The sequence below is a fragment of the Pelecanus crispus genome, unplaced genomic scaffold, assembly GCF_030463565.1.
Source record: "Pelecanus crispus isolate bPelCri1 unplaced genomic scaffold, bPelCri1.pri SCAFFOLD_76, whole genome shotgun sequence".
In the NCBI taxonomy this organism is placed as follows: domain Eukaryota; kingdom Metazoa; phylum Chordata; class Aves; order Pelecaniformes; family Pelecanidae; genus Pelecanus; species Pelecanus crispus.
This window is the reverse complement of record NW_027461490.1, coordinates 275001-288301: the sequence shown is the minus strand read 5'-3', so window position 1 is coordinate 288301 and position 13301 is coordinate 275001. Positions and strand designations below refer to the sequence as shown.

Genomic DNA, 13301 nt, shown 5'->3' with positions numbered 1-13301 from the left:
ACCTCCCAGCTACGAGGCTTCTCCTTGCATTGTCCTCTTCTGCAACAGCAGTAACCTCCCAGCCAGCCTCCCACAACCCTTCCCCTTTCCCTGCCTCTCCTCTCCCTTCCCCAGTGCTCTCCTTTCTGCTGGGCAGGCAGCAACGTGCTCCCCCACGGGGACTGCAGAGCCCTGCTGGCACAGCTCGAAGGGTGGGAGGGCGGCCATGGACAGCGAGGGCTCCTCAGGAAGGCAGGTAGGCGGGCGAGGAGGTGGAGGTGAGCTCTGTGCAAAGGGGAGGCTGGCGTGCACAGAGCCTTGCCTTGGAGGAAGCCTCATGGCCCCAGGTCCTCGTGGACACAGCAACTTCAACCACTCCACAGTCTGCTGGGAGGGCAACAGCGCTGGGCACCAGCAAGCCAGGAGATTCCTGGAGGGTGTGGAAGACAACATTTTGACGCAGACACTAGATGAGCTCGCTAGGGCTGGTCTCACTTACTGACAGCTGGATCTGGATGGGGATGTGAAGGGTGAGGGCAGCCATGGCTGCAATGAGCACGAGACGGTGGAGAAGTAGGACAACTAGCAGAATGACAGTGCAGGAGTGCAGGAGAGCTGATTTCAGTTAGCTGAGGATCTGCTTGGAGGACAAAAGGGGCTGTGAGTCCCTCCCGGGTCTTCAGGGACAACGTCCTTAAAGCCCAGGAAGAAGGCAGTCGGATGCTCAGGGAGTCGAGCAGGGCCTGGCAAGAGGTCAGCGTGGATGAACAGGGACCCCCGCGACCTAAGAGGCGACACTGCAGAAGGAAGGTCAGGGAGGCTGAAGGGGGAAGAGGCTGCCCAGGAGGCAGATGGACCCCTGGCCTGTGGGTGCAGGGACGGAGCCAGCAAAGGCCAAGCTCAGCGGTGGCTGGAAATGGCCGTGCATGGGGAGGGCACCCAGGCGGCCTCCTCTGAATGTGTTGTGAGCACAAGGCAGGCAGCTGAGGGAACCGTGCTCCTAGTGCCCAGGGGGGCAGGGGACGGAGCAACAAAGCCACTAGAAATACAGTACTTCCTCACAACAAAGATTCTCCCTTGAGAGTGCTGCTAGGAAATGTATTTTGCTGAGTAACTGGACACACATACGCATTTGTCTATACGTTGACCTGTACGTAAATACGGGGTTTTCCATACGCTTACACAGAAAGACAGATAGCACATATTCGATGAGAAGAATCCACATTTGGCCATCCAGAAAGAGGCCATTTTGCTGAAGCTTTGTACCCTGCTTTCCTCCACCAGGCAAGAGAGGTCAGTACCTCCAAGCATGACTCACTCCGTGCCAAGAGTTAGAGGTGGCACGGACAGTGCAGGGCAGGGAGGTTTTTGGGGCCCTGGGCTCTGTGCAAGACACAAAAATTATCTTTCTTAATGCTGTAGGCCTCAGGAGGTTGGAAATGTGGAGAATTTTTTTGAAAAAATGAAGCAACAGAGAAATAGAACGAAAGAAGGAAAGTGAAGGAAATGTCCTGTTGCAACTTTAAGCTTCAAACATTGTTGATGTTGTTATCCTCCATGCCTTGTTTTGTCCTGTTTTCATATAGTGATCTCTGGGGGGCTTTTGTGTACTGCCTTTTTTTGCAAAAGCAAGTCAAGTTAAAATTGGGGTGGGAGGCAGTCACAGGGACATGGGTGCATGATGCCGGTGCAGGTGCCCTGGGACCCTCTGCCCAGGCTCCAGCTGCAGCTTCCGAGGGGCTCTCGTCCCCAGCAGGTCCTCTGTGACAGCTGCCAGTCCCAGGCATGGGCTGCAGAGACACTGGCTCCTCTCCACGTAGCCCTGCATACCTACGCTCAGACCAGTGGAGCGCTGCCTGAAAACCTCAGGAATTTTTACACGCCTTTAACGTTGATGAGCACGACGTCATCAGCTGAAACAATTGAACACTTTCAATAAAACATCAGTGTTTTCCCCTGAGATCAAAATGAGGAGTTTTCAGGATGTCCATGAATAGCAAGAGGAGAACTATTGACCTTCCTCTATGTTTGCCTTGTCAGTCCTCTCTCTACTCAGCTGTGCATTTCATCTCCCTCATCTTTCAAATATTTCCACCTGTCCTAACTAAATGGACTACGTCTGAAGTCCCCTTGCCAGCAGCCTATCTGCACAGAAACGCTTGCAATTGCTCCCTAGATTTTTCCTTCCCCTTACTCTTTGATAATTCAGACACGTCTCAACTATCCCGGAGATGCTTTGAGCTTCAGGGAGTTAAAAGCTTGCCTGTCTTTCAGTGGTCTGTCTAATTCTGTCCTTAGCCAACTCTTGAATTGTCTTTATTTTACCATTTCCCTTCCGTCTCAAACATTTCTGGCATGATTACGCCTTGTGGAAGGTGAACCTCATTGGTGGCAGCTTGTACTTGGCATACAGTTGAGGGGGGTGTTTTATTTCAGTGGTGAATCTTAGCAGTCCTATTTTGCTTGTTCAAAAATAAGAGAAATCCCTCTTTGTGCACCCAGGTCTCTAGGGAAAGCAGGTGGGAGCTGGCACAAAGGAGCTGTACCATCCAGCTGCAGACTGCGGAGGAGAAGTCTGATGTAAGGAAAAGGGATGCAAGTGCCAGGTGGCCGATGAGAGCCATGATGGGCTTGGGGAGGTGAGGAGCAAGGTTGTCCGTACCGTGTCAGAGTGCAAGGGACAGCTTCTCCTACCAGTCCTGCCCTCTGGACAGGGGGCACTCCTGGCAAGGGAGTTCGTCCCTAGCCTCACTCTGCCTGCTGATCCACCAGAGCCACGTTTGGGCACACGCACGGGCCTCTCGTCTCTTCCCACCGAGCTGGCGTCAACATGTTGAGATTCTTTAACTGAATACGCATCCGCTGGCAGCTTCCTGCACTCATTGAACCAGTTTTGCAAACTGCTTACCCAGGGTGTGCTAGAAGAGTGGTTTTCATGGCTTCCTTTATTAATTAATAATAGCAAAAGGAAAAACGGTTCCTTTGACTAATGCCCTCGGTAATTTCATCACACCGACATTCTCGGGGGGTTTTGGGTGAGCGTGTAAAAAGCAAAATCCCCGGTCCTTCTTGGCAGCTATCTTCCAGGCGCGTAGGGACTCTCCAAGAGAGGCAGTTGCCTTTTAGTGTCGGGTGGCCGTGGGTCCAGGCAACTCCTCACCCACACCAGCATGTTGAAAATACAGACTCATGAAGGAAAAAGAGATTTGCCAGGCTTCTCGATAAGATCTGAACATCTTCCCACTTTGTGGGAGGTAGGCAGGTAACTCTCAGAAGGTGAAAGTCACCAATGAGCTCTGAAAGCTTTACCCCGTGGCTGAAGCGCGTTTTGTGTCCCCTATAAACACGGCCAAGTGCGCAGCTGGGTTTCAGAGGGAAAAGGGCATGTGAGGGCAATAGCAGCAATGGGCTGTTTTGACAGTTTGGGAGAGTCGTCGTTTGCCTGGCTGTGCTTTGGGCACGGATCCAAACGTTCTCGGTCTGCAAATGAGCAGCCCTTCCACCCCAGCAGTGTAACCTGAGCTCCCTTGTTTTTCAAAGCCTGTGGTATGTTTCCGTGGCGGTCTCTCGGCCCCTTCCATCCCAGCCTATGGCTCTGGCCACGCTTTGGCTTTCCTCCAGGCAGTGGTGGCTGAAATCACGCCGCTTGCAGCCCCGCGAAAGGCTTTGTGTCCAGCCAGACCAAGTCCCTGGTCCTCCTGGCTGCGTGAGCACATGAGCGTGAGCTGTGGCGCAGAGAGGGGCCGGCTAAGAGGGGTGTTCTCTGGGCTGCAGGCTTGGTTTCTGCCACAGCCTGAGAGAAGAGGAACGGCGGCAGGCCTCTCTCCCTGGGAGCCGAGGGGCAGAGGACGCGTCAGGGACGCCCAGCAGCCGTGCCCAGGGCATGGGCACCAAGGGCAGGGCCAGTCCCCGGGGCCCCCTGGGCACAGGCACTGCCTCGGGGCCAGCAGCCCAGAGGCCTTCCTCCCTCCGAAGAATGCTGGGAGGAGGGGCGGCGGGTGGGGCTGCGCGTGGGGGGCCCGCTCACCCCCGTGGCACAATGCCACCACCCGGCAATGCAGCAGTCACAGTGCCCCGGGGCAGGATCAAAGGGAGGATCCTCCCGTGCCCTGTTGCCAGAGCTGGCCCGGGGGCAGCCTGAAGACATGCGAGAGGAAGTCCTTGAGGAGCCGGCAGAATGACTTGGAGGGGGCTGAGGGAGGAAGACCGGAGGCTGGACCAGGCTGCTGGAAGTTCTCCACTGCAAGGCCAGCTGCTGGCAGGGCCACCTTCACAGTGCATCTGCTGGACGGAAATCCTTTTCAGCTGGAGAGCAGTGGCCAGAGCAAGGGAATGCCTTCTTGAGGAGCACTGCAGAGCTCGCCATCCTCATCCCCTGCAGAGCCAGCGGCAGCAGCCGTAAGGAATGGGATGCAGAGATGTCGCCAGGGCTCCCAGTGCTGGGGAGCAGCCAGTGGTGTCCTGCCAGGCGTGAGAAGGATTCTTGCCCCCAAGGTGGATGGGGCTGGGGGCATTTGGGCACTCTGGGAAGGCCCAGAGATGGCTCCAGGTTGAGGGAGAAGAGGGGTTGCGCATCTCCTGGGAGGCATGAGCGGGCTGTGGGACGAGGAGGCAGGTCTTGCTCCCCGTGCTCAGGGAATAAGCCGATGGCCAGCTCGGGGTCGGGAAGGAATTTTCCCCCGGGGCAGACTGGCACTTCTCCCCGGGGGTTGTTTGCCTTCCTCTGCAGCATTGAGCACTGACCACTTGTCAGGGCAGGGCTCCCCTGGTCCCTTTTGCCTAGGTTACTGCCTGCTGCTCGTGCACCTCAAAGACGATGCCTCTCGTGACCTGCAGCTGTGGGGAGGAAGGCTTTTTTTCCCCCAGGGTGAGCTAGCAAGTGTGCCTGGGTTTTTTTTTTTTGCTTTCCTCTGCAGCACTGGGCAGGGCCCTGTTGCGTCAAGGAGGGTTGGAAGGTACCCGATTTATCGTTGTAAGTCCAGTCGCGTTCAGTGTACTGAACTCTCACGATTACGGATGCCCAAATAACGTAGGCACCTTTCATCTAGTCGCGTTGCATGAACTACCACGGCCACACTTCAAGCGCCTGGTCGCGTTCAATGAGAACTATCACGGCTAGACCGATGAATCAAAGCAATTTGTTAAAGCAACAGACACACAGGTTCCTTGGATTACCGGCGATAAATTCACTGACTGCAAGGCACATGCAAATACCAAAAGCATGAATAACACGGATGCCTCGCAAGATATAAAGCGACTCTAATGTAGAGAGGTTTCTAAGTTTCCCGGGGAGGCACTTGGTATAACCAAGTGTTCAAATCTTACCCAAAGGCGTCCCAATGGGAGGGAAGAGAGGCTCAGCCCGTCGACTGATGCCAGAAGTCAGAGTGGTACGCGATGGTATCTTCCCTAACATCCCCTCTCTCTTAGGCTAATTTACACTTTTTTTTACCTTTCAGGGGGAGCTTGAGTGACTCCAGTCATACATAGTTGCGTTATGATTGGTGTAAAACTTTCTCACTTCGCTTTAAAGGTATAGGCTAGGAAACATTCAAAGCGCAAGCTCAGTGAGGAGTGGTCGCACCTTAGAGGCGGGTAGGTTTTGGGATGGAGGTGTGTTTTGGTATTATAATGATATTATAATGAGCAAAGTTTACCAAAGGACGGCATTTTGTCAAAAACACGACAGGTTGTTGGCCCAGGGTCTCATATTATACCCTTTCCTATTGTCCTTCTTCATTCATCCATCGTTTGCCCGAGTTCTCGCAGTGTTCCATTATACTGCACTCTGTTCCTTTGGTAAGTACATCTACAGGAAATTGTTTGCCATGTTCTGGCACAGTCAGGAGTACACAGGGACTAAAAGCAGCAGCAATAAGGCGACAAATGCTTCGTCTGTTCATGTCCGTAGCTAGACCAAGTCTCCGGCCTTGACGGAGCGTACTGGGGAATCCAAGGGCACAGGAGCTGCCCCAGCTGGGCAGAATGCTTCACAGCAGTCCCATCTGGGGTGCCACACAGAGCCTGGCCGCAGCGTCTCCACACCACTCCACCCCCCGGGCAGTTCCTCCCAGAGCCAACACACCAAGTTCCCCTGGTGTTGCCGACGTCTAAGGTTGCAGGCCTAGGGAACGTCCGTGAAATGGATTCCTTGCATGCAGGCCGCACTGCACCCTGGAAGCTGTGCCTTTGCTAAAATTGTGAATCAAAGTTTAATCTCTAAATCACCAGCCTGGGAAGGGGCACATTTGTATTTCTGCAGCCGTTTATCCATGGTAATCCTGCCGACTACGCCAATTTTCCGTTGCGTCAAGGGGGGTTGGAAGGTACCCGATTTATCGTTATAAGTCTGGTCACGTTTGGTCGGGCTGGGGCGCAAAGCGGGGCTGGGATTGCCCAAGCTGCGGCGGGCGCCGCCCGCCCCCCCCTCCGCCCACCGCCGCTCCCGCCCGGCCCTTTTGGTCCGCACCCAGCAGCGGGGGGCCGGATGGTTCCCGCGGCATGCGCGCACACGCGCGTGCGGCCGTGGCCGGCCGGCGTCGGCGCGCGGTTCCGCGGGGGAGGGTCCCCGGGCCGGTGCCCCGCCTCGGCCGGCGCCTAGCAGCCGCCTTAGAACTGGCGCGGACCAGGGGAATCTGACTGTTTCATTAAAACAAAGCATCGCGAAGGCCCGCGCCGGGTGTTGACGCGATGTGATTTCTGCCCCGTGCTCTGAATGTCAAAGTGAAGAAATTCAATGAAGCGTGGGTAAACGGCGGAGGTAACTATGACTCTCTTAATTGACCTCTGCCCCAGACTGGGTGTTATAGCTTCTCCCTCCCTATCGATTGGCCTCACCCTTCATTCGACAGTATTTATTGCGGTGATACAAATTTCTGGCTTCGATTTCGTATCGTCGCCCTAAACCCTTGCCCACGGGGAAAATAGTTGGGCCTAGCCTAACTGCCTTAGAGGGTGGCGCAGTTTTGGCTTGGTTACACCCTCACATTGATTTGACCAAATGGGCCGCCGATGCGGATTTCATACGTATCGGTGGCCACTCAAACATGTGTGTCGCGGTTTAGCCCCAGCCAGCAACTAAGCACCACGCAGCCGCTCGCTCACTCCCCCCACCCCGATGGGATGGGGGAGAGAATCGGAGGAGTAAGAGTGAGAAACACTCCTGGGTTGAGATAAGAACAGTTTAATAACTGAAATAAAATAAAGTGAAATAATAATAATAGCAATGTAATAATAATAATAATAGTAATAATAATATACAAAGCAAGTGATGCACAATGCAATTGCTCACCACCCGCCGACCGATACCCAGACAGTTTCCCGAGCAGCGATCGCTCATCCCCAGCCAACGCCCCCGCCCCCCCCCTCCCCCCCCCCCAAGTTTATATACTGAGCATGACATCACATGGTATGGAATAGCCCTTTGGTCAGTTTGGATCAACTCTTCTGGCTGTGCCCCCTCCCAGTTTCTTGTGTACCTGGCAGAGCATGGGAAGCTGAAAAGTCCTTGACTAGTATAAGCAGTACTTAGCAACAACTAAAAACATCAGTGTGTCATCAACATTCTTCTCCTACTAAATCCAAAACACAGCACTGTGCCTGCTACTAGGAAGAAAATTAACTCTATCCCAGCTGAAACCAGGACAATGTGCTATGGACTGGCAAATGGGTAAGATCTCGAAAATCGCCAGAGATGATGCTATACCTGTGGAAGAGAGAATTGATTGGGTTGGCTTGGAGTTTATTAACTCCAAGATTGAGAGTTGGGAGCAATGTTATCCTTCCACAGTGACTGACAAATTGGCTGGGCTCCCTGAGGTGTATGAGATACCTATCTCCTCGAGTCTCGTGGGCAGTGTCATCAGTCCGCATCTTCCTGAAGAGGAGCGGGTGCTCTCACTGAGAGGGGCCTCGGCCCCTCCTTTGCCGTCACCATCGACACCTATCGTGAGATCTACTACTGACTTACCCGCCGAGGGCACACCGGTGGTGAAGGTCCTGGACAATAATCCAGCATGTCCATGTTGCAGAAATCGGATAGGAAAAATGTCGGGACTAACTGACCGTCTCAAGAGAGCACATGGTAAAAGAAAGATTTTGTTTCAGTGTGCCCGATGTGGAATTACGAATGTAAAACATCATAGTGTTGCCTGCCATTTTCCAAAGTGCAAAGGAGCAATACAACCTGCTCCTGAGAAGGGATTTACCTGTGGGGAATGCGGTAGATCGTTTCAATCCAAAATCGGCCTGGGACAGCATAAACGCTTGGCCCATCCAGTTATCGGGAATATTGAGGGGATCATCGCCTCCCGCCCAAAGGAAAGTACTGCAAGAGGGGCACACGGACAATGCTGGACCTGGGAGGAGTTGGAATTGTTACGTAAGTTGGATAAGCAGTATGAGGGAAGTAGGCACATCAACAAGCTGATTGCCGAATATATTCCATCTAAAACGACAAAGCAGGTAAGTGACAAAAGGAGAGGACTACTCTCCCAATGAAAGCCCGATGAAAAAGAAGGTGAAAGATCAAGAATGGAGGAAACATCTTGGAGAAGAAGGGGAACATCCGAGTGACGTTGGTACACATGGAGAAGGGGGACTAAGGTCCCATTATCGAAGGGCAATTTCAGATTGGATAGCATCGGATAAACTGCCCATTCTTCAGGACATGTTTGAAAAAGTGCTCGAGGGCTCGGTAGATCCATCAATTCTAACTGATGAGGCGATTAAGAGATGTTATGCATGCCTGTTTACGAAGTCCACCGGGTTGAAAGAGGACCAAGGTGGGAAGCACCGAGCAGCCCGTAATGCTACTCCTTTGGAACCACCTAAAGAGTGGATGAAGAAGAGGGCCAAGAAGCGGGGGCAATTCCTACGCTTCCAGCGGCTGTTCCGTCTGGATAGAAGGAAACTTGACGGTATTATCCTGGATGATGTGGAATCCCTGCGGTGCGGTATCCCACTTGATGAAGTGCACGCGGCGTTCAAGTCGAGACGGGAATCGCCGGGAACATTCAAGGGTCTGGGTGCATTCAAGACCTTCGGTCCGGCGGACAACTCGGCGTTTGAAGCCATGATCACGGCAAAGGAAATCTCGAAAAACATCAGAGAGATGAGTAAGAACGCGGCACCAGGACCCGATGGGTTTAGTTTGAGGGATCGTATTAAAATTGATCCCCACTATACCAAAATAATGGAACTCCTCAATCTATGGCTGGTCACTGGGAAGATACCGGACGTGGCGAAGGAATGTCGGACTGTATTAATATCTAAGTCACCCTTACCTAAGCGCCAAGGCGACATCAATAATTGGCGACCAATTACCATCGGCTCAGCCATTATGAGGCTGTTCTCAAGAATTTTAACGGCAAGGTTGACGAAGGCATGCCCAACCAACCCAAGACAACGGGGATTTATAAAGTCATCGGGCTGTTCGGAAAATCTAAAGCTCCTACAACTCTTAATTCGCTACGCCAAGAAGGAACATCGACCTCTGGGTGTGGTCTTTATTGCCTTGGCGAAGGCCTTCGACACTGTGAGCCACTCACACATCGTATCGGCTCTTAAGCAAAAGGGCGTTGACGATCATATTATCGCCCTAATTAGTAATCTGTATCACAATATTACCACTCGTATTGACTTGAAAAACGAGCAGTCGGATCCTATTGGGATCCATACTGGTGTAAAGCAAGGTGATCCAATGTCCCCGTTAGAATCACAGAATCATAGAATCGTTTAGGTTGGAAAAGACCTTTAAGATCATCCAGTCCAACCATTAACCTACACTACCAAGTCTACTCTAAGCCAATCAAGGGTAGACTAGACTAAACCATGTCCCAAAGTGCCACATCTGCCCGTTTTTTGAACACTTCCAGGGATGGTGACTCCACCACCTCTCTGGGCAGCCTGTTCCAATGCTTGACCACCCTCTCCGTAAAGAAATTTTTCCTAATTTCCAACCTAAACCTCCCCTGGCGCAGCTTAAGCCCATTTCCTCTCGTCCTATCGCTAACTACTTGGGAGAAGAGACCCACACCCACCTCACTACAACCTCCTTTCAGGTAGCTGTAGAGAGCGATAAGGTCTCCCCTCAGCCTCCTCTCCTCTAGGCTAAACAACCCCAGCTCCCTCAGCCGCTCCTCGTAAGGCCTGTGCTCCAGACCCTTCCGCAGCTTCGTTGCCCTTCTCTGGACACGCTCCAGCACCTCAACGCCCTCCTTGTACTGAGGGGCCCAGAACTGGACAGTCTTCCAGGTGCGGCCTCACCAGCGCCGAGTACAGGGGGACAATCACCTCCCTGCTCCTGCTGGCCACACTATTCCTGATACAAGCCAGGCTGCTGTTGGCCTTCTTGGCCACCTGGACACACTGCTGGCTCATGTTCAGCCGGCTGTCTACCAACACCCCCAGGTCCTTTTCGGCCAGGCAGCTTCCCAGCCACTCTTCCCCAAGCCTGTAGCGCTGCATGGGGTTGTTGTGCCCGAAGTGCAGGACCCGACACTTGGCCTTGTTAAACCTCATACAGTTCGCCTCAGCCCATCGGTCCAGCCTGTCCAGGTCCCTCTGCAGGGCCATCCTACCCTCCAACAGACTGACACGCCCACCCAGTTTGGTGTCGTCTGCAAACTTACTGAGGGTGCACTCAATCCCCTCATCCAGATCATCGATAAAGATATTAAACAAGGCTGGCCCCAAAACAGAGCCCTGGGGAACACCACTCGTGACCGGCTGCCAACTGGACTTAACTCCATTCACCACTACTCTCTGGGCTCGGCCACCCAACCGGTTTTTTACCCAGCGAAGACTACGCCCATCCAAGCCACGAGCTGCCAGCTTCCCAAGGAGAATATTGTGGGGGACGGTGTCAAAAGCTTTGCTAAAGTCCACGTAAATGACATCCACAGCCTTTCCATCATCGACCAAGCGGGTCACCAGGTCATAAAAGGAGATCAGGTTGGTCAAGCAGGACCTGCCTTTCATGAACCCATGCTGGCTGGGCCTGATCCCCTGGTTGACCTGCACTTGCCTGTTGAGTTCACTCAAGATGAACCTCTCCATAATCTTTCCCGGCACCGAGGTCAGGCTGACAGGCCTGTAGTTCCCCGGGTCCTCCTTCCGGCCCTTCTTGTAGATGGGCGTCACGTTGGCAAGCCTCCAGTCATCAGGGACCTCCCCTGTTAACCAGGACTGCTGATAGATGATGGAAAGTGGCTTGGCAAGCTCCTCTGCCAGCTCCCTCAGTACTCTCGGGTGGAGCCCATCTGTTACTATTTAACTTATCCGTGGACCCTCTGCTGTGCAAGTTAGAGGAGGAGGGTTATGGGTTCCAACACTGTTCGCGAAAAATAACACCTATGGCCTTTGCGGATGATTTGGTGGTGTTAAGTGGATCACGGGACGGAATGCAAAAGAATATTGAGATTTTAGAGGTCTTTTGTGATCTAACCGGACTCAAAACACAGGGGGAGAAATGTCATGGCTTTTACATCCAGCCAACAAAGGATGCGTATATGATCAAGGACTGTCCTTCATGGGCAATTAATGGTGCCCCCCTGAATATGATTGAACCTGGAAGTTCTGAAAAATACCTGGGTCTACGCATCGGCCCGTGGGTAGGAAGATCAAAGCCTGAACTCCAAGAAAAAGTTAACGATTGGTTACAACGGAATGGGAGGGCTAAATTAGAACCGTTTCAGAAGGCTGACATCTTGAAGGGGTACGCTATTCCACGCTTGATCTACTTAGCAGACCATGCGGATGTGAAAGTCGCATACTTAGAAACCCTTGAGTTGGCAATTCGAACTGCCGCCAAGGAGCGGTTACATCTTCCCCCCAGTACTTGCGATGCCATCCTATATTCCAGCACTAAGGAGGGAGGGCTTGGTATCACCAGATTAACGGGCTTGATTCCCAGTACGCAAGCCCGGAGACTGCACAGGCTTGTGCAGTCTTCAGATGAGATAATTAAAACAGTAATGAGACATGAGGGTATTGAAAAAGAGTTTGTAAGATTATGGATTACAGCTGGTGGGGATAAAGAAAAAAATACCATCTATCCGGGACCCAAGAACGCTGATGGCGATATCGACGGAAGTAGGCGGAGAGGAACCAATCTCGGAATGGGAGATGTCCGCTCCTAAAACTATCTTTCCGAGGCCCTGTCACTGGAGAAAACAAGAATTTTTAAATTGGACCAAGTTGGTATCCCAGGGCCGTGGTATTTCCAACTTTGAGAAGGATAAGATCAGTAACAACTGGCTAGAATTTTACAGGGGCATTCCCCACAGGAAACTCCTTACCGCTTCACAACTGCGAGCTAACGTCTACCCCACAAGGGAATTTCTGGCACGGGGGAGACGAGATACATCTATCAAAGCTTGCCGTCATTGCCAGGCCGAAAACAAAACATGTTCCCATATTATTTGATACTGCCCTGCAGTACAGGAGGCGAGAATAAAAAGACATAACATCGTTTGTGAACTGTTAATGGAAGAGGCAAAGAAGAAGGATTGGGTAGTATTCCAGGAGCCGCTGCTGAGGGACGCCCAGAACGAATTATACAAACCAGACCTGGTCTTTGTGAAAGAAGACCAGGCAATAGTAGTGGACGTTATGATAAGATACGAAAATAAGGAAACATCTTTGGCGGACGCAGCAGCAGAAAAAATTAAGAAATAGCAACAGCTAAGGGAACAAGTGCAAGAAATTACAAACATTAACAACATCAAATTTATGGGTTTTCCGCTTGGCGCACGTGGAAAATGGCATACAGGCAACCACGAGTTATTGAAGGACCTTGGGCTCTCTTCTTCCCGACAAGAGAAGATGGCCCGGAGACTATCGAATCGGGCCTTATTCTCATCGGTAGATATTGTACACACGCCTGTTAGTAGATCGCGTACAATTGTAAGAACTTAAAATCGTACTGAATTGTAACTTATTATTATTACTGACTGTTAATAAAAATTGACTGTTATTGTACCTTAGGGCGAGAGCCGGACCCCCTTTGTTAGGAGAACAAAAGCTTGTGTCGAAGGCTGATTTTTAGGTAGGGTGATTATATTATGTAGGGATGTACGGGGTCGGAGACATGATGCGTTACATCCAAATTCTCCCCTATTGACAATTACTACCAAATTTGACCCAGGTGGACGGGCCACCTATACTTAACCCGGAAAAGGAACATGTATAATTTATGTGTGTTTGTTAAATAGCCAAATGCCTCGTCATCTAATTAGTGACACGCATGAATGGATGAAGGATATTCCCACTGTCCCTACCTGCTATCCAGCGAAACCACAGCCAAGGGAACGGGCTTGGCA

The 13301-nt window shown here is 52.0% G+C and overlaps 1 pseudogene; it reads right to left on the bottom strand.

The window, feature by feature from the left end:
- Nucleotides 1-13213: 13213 nt before the first annotated feature.
- LOC142597067 (uncharacterized) overlaps nucleotides 13214-13301 on the bottom strand; it is an 11943-nt pseudogene continuing 11855 nt past the window's right edge.